Genomic DNA, 5,302 nt, shown 5'->3' on the forward strand with positions numbered 1-5,302 from the left:
AATAGAAAACTTTTCAAAAAATATTCGCAAATATGAAAAAATGCTAGCACATTTGAAAAAGTGTTCACACCTTCACCATGCATGCCCACGAGTTGACCAAAGTTGATGCCCTTTTTTTGAATGTCCACAAAAATACCATGTTCAACCTAGGGTGTCCAGATAGGCGAGAAAGCTCCGTTGAGAGCACGTTGTTTCTCAACATCCGTTAAATGACCTCTTTTTTTTCATTGACTTGTATGACCAAATCAAGGCACCAACCAAGTTTCTTTGGTTTTCTACACATTTTGCAATTTCTGGAGTTTACTTAGTAAAAAGACGGCGATAAATGGCCGGATGTGACGCAACTTGCATATGGTGTCGGAAATAATTCAAACCTGGCATGGATGCCTACATGAGCATGCCCACCTGCTTGTAAAAGTTAGGGTCATTTCATGCATGTCAAAAAATAGACCATATTCAACAGAGGTGCTCGGGTAATCCAGAAGGGTTTGTATGAGAGCATGATTTTTTGGACATCTTCAGATGACTTCAATTTTTCCCCATAAGCTTAAATGGCCAATTCAAGGCACCATGCCAAGTTTTTCAAGGTTTTAACAATTCTTGCATTTTTTTTGAAGTTTTCTCGATGAAAAATGGCTAATACATGCTCAGACGTGACACAACTTGCATATAGTGTCAAAATTCGTTCAAACCATGGGCATGCCCGCCTAGTAGCAATAATAGCTGGATCATTTCATGCATGTCCAAAAAGAGACCATGTTCAATGGGGGTTGTTCGGGTAGGCGAGATGGGTCCTTATGAGAGCTCATTTTTATCGGCATCATGAAATGACCCAAAAAATTCCATGAGTTTATATAACCAATTCAAGGCACCATGCCAAGTTGTTTGAGTTTCCAATTATTATTTTTCGCAATTTATGGAGTTTTTTCGATGAAAAATGGACGACAAATGGCCGAACGTGACACAACTTGCATATGATGTTGGAAATCATTCAAACCTGGCATGATTGCACGCCATAGGCATGCCCACCTGCTGGCAAAGTTGGGGTCATTTCATGCATGTCTAAAAATATACCATGTTCAATGAAGGGTGTTCGGTTAGGCCATATGGGGTCCGTATGAGAGTACTTTCTTTGGCATCTTCAAATGGCCCCAAATTTTTCCATGAGCTTTTATGATCAATTCAAGGCACCATCCCAAGTTGTTTGAGTTTTCGAGAATTCTTGCATTGTCTGGAGTTTTCTCAATGAAAATGACTGATAAATGGCCCCATCTGCTGGCAAAAATTGGGGCGGCCTCAAGAATGTCTAAAACTAGACCATGTTCAATAGAAGGTGTCCGTGTTGGCCAGAAGGCTCTATCTGAGAGCACGTAGTTTGTCGACATCTTCAGTTGTTGTATTGGGTTGACATTTTTAGTTTTTAGGTTTGCTAACCAAAATTTTAAAAAGAATGAATGGTAAAAACCGAATTTTTGGTTTCGACAACCCTGATAGGCGATGGCATCGCTCCCATTGGGCGCCTGTTGGGCCAGCCCAAGAGTTCACAGATTTGAATAAAGTTCATCAATGTTTAAAAAATGTTCATGAATTTGTAAAATTCTGCAGATTTCAAAAAAATCACCCGAAAAAGTTCAAGAAAACAAGAAAGTTCACGAATTTGATTTTTTATTTTAAAACATTCCCACATTTGACAAAAAGAGAAGAAAAAACCTAGAATAAAACAAAACAAAAGCCTGTTTTAAAACACATGATTTGTTTCCTGAAAATTCACAAAGTTACATTAGGCACATAAGAAGCTAAAAAGAAAGGAAGTGTTCAAACAAAATTTGTTCAAAATGTTAGTTCTGAAGTTTGCACGCTCCTCATATTTCTTTAAAAGTGTTCAAAATGTTGCTCGGAAAAATGTTCGTAACATATTGAACTACCATATTTCCTTAAATTTTTTGAAATGTTCATGCTTGTAACAAGTGTTATTCAAATTTTTTGAAAAATGTTCATGCTTTTATGAAAAACGACTTTTTCAATCTGTGTTCAAGTGGTTCAAAAAAAGTTGGATTGTGAAACATTATTCAATTTTTAAAAATTCATTCAGAATTTCCTTGGTGTTACACCCTGCATCCGGATTTATTGGGTCCGAAAGCCACCAAAACTTGTGTACCATGTTTACTAGGCTGCTGCATAGTTTATCAAAAAAATAATACTCAGGCTGCTGCATTTAAGCACGTCACTTTATTCCCTCGTCTCTCCATGAAAGCTAGCGCATGGGTCTCCTTGATTGGATCAGGCAGTAGCCATTGCATGCACTGATGCACAGGTTAGTTAATAGGCCTAATTAATAGCGGCGGTTAACTGAGATTTATTTCCGATTTCTTCTGTGCGTTTTTCGTGGTCTTCCCAATAAATCCGACCGATGGGATTCTTAAATTTGCACACTCCTAATTATTAAAAAAACTAGGTAGCTCAATTGGTGAGGGACTCGGCCTCATATGTAAGAGACCTGCGGTTCGATTCTTAGCAGGGTCATGTATTTTGGGAATTTTTACATCTCGCGTCGCGAAGCCTTCATCAATGGGCCGGCCCAGCCGAGGGTGTCTTCCACGCCATATTATGTCTGGGACGTATTTCAAAAAAAAAACATCCTACCCTTTATTACGAAGGGGTATCAAGAAATCTTGTGCGTTGATGTGTTTAGGGGGTTGTACCGAAGAAGAAGTGTAGCGAATATAACTTTTTTTTAGGAAAGGAGGAAGCACCCCCGGCCTCTGCATCTGGACGATGCATACGGTCACTTTATTAATTATTAAGCACAAAAGACCTTACAAAGTAGTACATCAGTAAGCCTGAAGCCACCATCTAGGCAACATCTGTCGCTGCTCCTACCCCCTTGATGCAGGGGTTCCGAATGTCCGAGCCTAATACCAAACAGACATCGCATCAAATCCTAACATCTATAGCGAATATAACTAGCTAGGTAGTGTTATGAATTTAGGATAGGAGCCCCCCCCCCCCCCCCCCCCCCCCCTCAAAAAGGATAGGAGGAGGAGGAGCTTTTGTGCCTTTTGTGGGTACGCGGCAGTGCAACATCCGCAATCTCCTTGTCCCCCATTAGGTTCGTTCATTTGTCCCTCTCGCTTTCCCATGGATGGATGGATTGATCTACCTACGGTTTGCCATCTCTTTCCTTCCTACTTTTTCCCCCTCGCCCCCTTTCGGAATTAAAGTTCACAAGCTAGAGCTCGAGCAAAAAAGGAGCTGGATCTGTGGTGTTGGCGTGCATATGCATATGCGGGAGGTCCCATGGCGATCGATCGATGGCGCTTTGATTTGATTGCTTTTGAGCGAGGAGGGCCTCGCGTTCGCATGGGGGGAATGTACTCGATGGCCATGCCAAGGTTTTCATCCTTCCTCCTGCAGGTGCATACATGCTCTTTTTGTAACTTTGGTACAGCCTCTCTCAGCTCTGAGTGTACCTGTCAGGACATGCTCGCACTCAGGTAGGTTAATTATTCAATTAATTGCTGTGACTGAATTTTACACATTTTCAAGCTACTACTATAAGAGATGGGTATACATTTACTAGTATCATTGCTAATTGCTACTGCTAGTGGTCATCAACTGGATGTACTCAACTGTACTGTACATAATACCTTAATCATGTGGCACAGATCTTGCCTTCCGTCGCACTAATTTTCTGCTCAACCAGCACCATTCCCAAGCTGTCGTAGGTTCGAGTAAAAGTTACTCTTCCAGGCTACACTATACCAGATGGAGCACTCGAGTGTACAAACTGTCACCTGTCCTTGGTTGTTCTTGATGCATCCCGGGTGCAGAAATCAAGGCAAATGATAGTACTGTACCATAGCTGCCTTGCTGATCCGAGAACTTCAATGTAGTACAAACTCCCGTTTGTCTTCTTGAACCAAGTAAAATAACATTCAGATTTGACCTCATGTTTGTGCAGTGCAATGTCTGCATGTCTGTATGCGCGGCAGGTAGCAGACACACATTACCAAACTGGATGGACCGACTTTTGGACTGAACTAGTTGTTTCAAAATTAATAGAGTGGATTGCAAAAGGATTTTAGCTCCAAACTTTAAGTGTACATCTAACCAGTCCTTCATTGTTTTGTCTTTTTTTTTTTTGCGCAACTTCATTGTTTTGTCTTAATTGAACAATCAGTACTTACCTGTGTTCCACTTGTCATCTCTGAATTCTGTTTAACATTTTGGTCCATATACCAAGACTTAGTTGAATGCTTTCCACACAGGACACAGCAAAAAGGGAAAGGAAATGTTCGGTTAGAATGGCAATGAAATTGCTACCAGAGGTGAGGATAAAAATAAATTACTAATTCATTACTAGTCCACTTGGACTATTATGGTCAACTTTACCACAGATAATAGCTTAATCACTTGTACACACTAACTATCTGATCAGCAAGCACCATTCCCAAGCATCAACCGGCATAATGTATATACACACCAAAAATACTGAGAATAATCATGGCATAGGTTTAAGTGAAAGATACTCATCTTACCTTGCAGATGGCAGATGGAGCACTCAAGTGTACTACTCCATAACCTGTCACCTGTCCTCTGTTCTTCTTGATGCATCTTGGCTGCAGAAATAAATGCAAATTAATCATACTACCTCAACAGATCGGCCGGCGGCAGGCCACTGCTGATCCAAGAACTGATCAAGGGAACGTACCCTGTCTGAAAACAAGGCATTCATCCTGTTCTTTTTCTTTACCTTGGACCAAGTGAAATAAGCTGCAGATTTGACCGCATTTTGATGCACTTCTTGCAGTGCACTGTCTGCATGCTGCGCGGCAAAATGGATGGATGCTGCAGCCACTGCATGAGGCAGCTAGCAGACAAAAAACTGCAAAATGCATGGAGAAGAAGGAAGAGCTTTACTAGTTTAATAAAGACTGGTCTAAAATATTTTATTTCAGAGCTTCGGATTCATTTCATACTATTGTTTCTCGATAATTAATCATCCAATGATTGGGCTTAATTGGCTAATTAGTGCTTTTAGTCAACCTGGTATTAAAATCTGATAACCTGGTTGGGTCATGAGCCAGACATATCATCTGAATGTTGGTACCATGGTGTGTCTGTCTATCCATGTTCTTGGAAAAAGAAACAGCTTGGGAAACACCGTACAGACCGCAAACTGACTAATTAGCAGCTTCATCTCTTCCTGGGAAGAGGCTGTATATTTTTCCTTGGACCATACAAGAAATTAACCCTGACAAGAACAATGCAAACCTGTGAGAACCATTTTAGGGTGAATCCG

The 5,302-nt window shown here is 40.8% G+C and overlaps 1 long non-coding RNA gene across 1 annotated transcript; it reads left to right on the forward strand.

Moving 5' to 3' along the window:
* The first annotated feature begins 3,075 nt into the window (after nt 1-3,075).
* LOC123162805 (uncharacterized) lies at nt 3,076-4,872 on the forward strand. Its single transcript, XR_006481479.1, has 3 exons — nt 3,076-3,414; nt 4,269-4,328; nt 4,546-4,872. It is a non-coding gene; the product is annotated as an uncharacterized lncRNA (long non-coding RNA).
* Nucleotides 4,873-5,302: the final 430 nt, after the last annotated feature.

The sequence above is a fragment of the Triticum aestivum genome, chromosome 7B, assembly GCF_018294505.1.
Source record: "Triticum aestivum cultivar Chinese Spring chromosome 7B, IWGSC CS RefSeq v2.1, whole genome shotgun sequence".
Lineage (NCBI taxonomy): Eukaryota > Viridiplantae > Streptophyta > Magnoliopsida > Poales > Poaceae > Triticum > Triticum aestivum.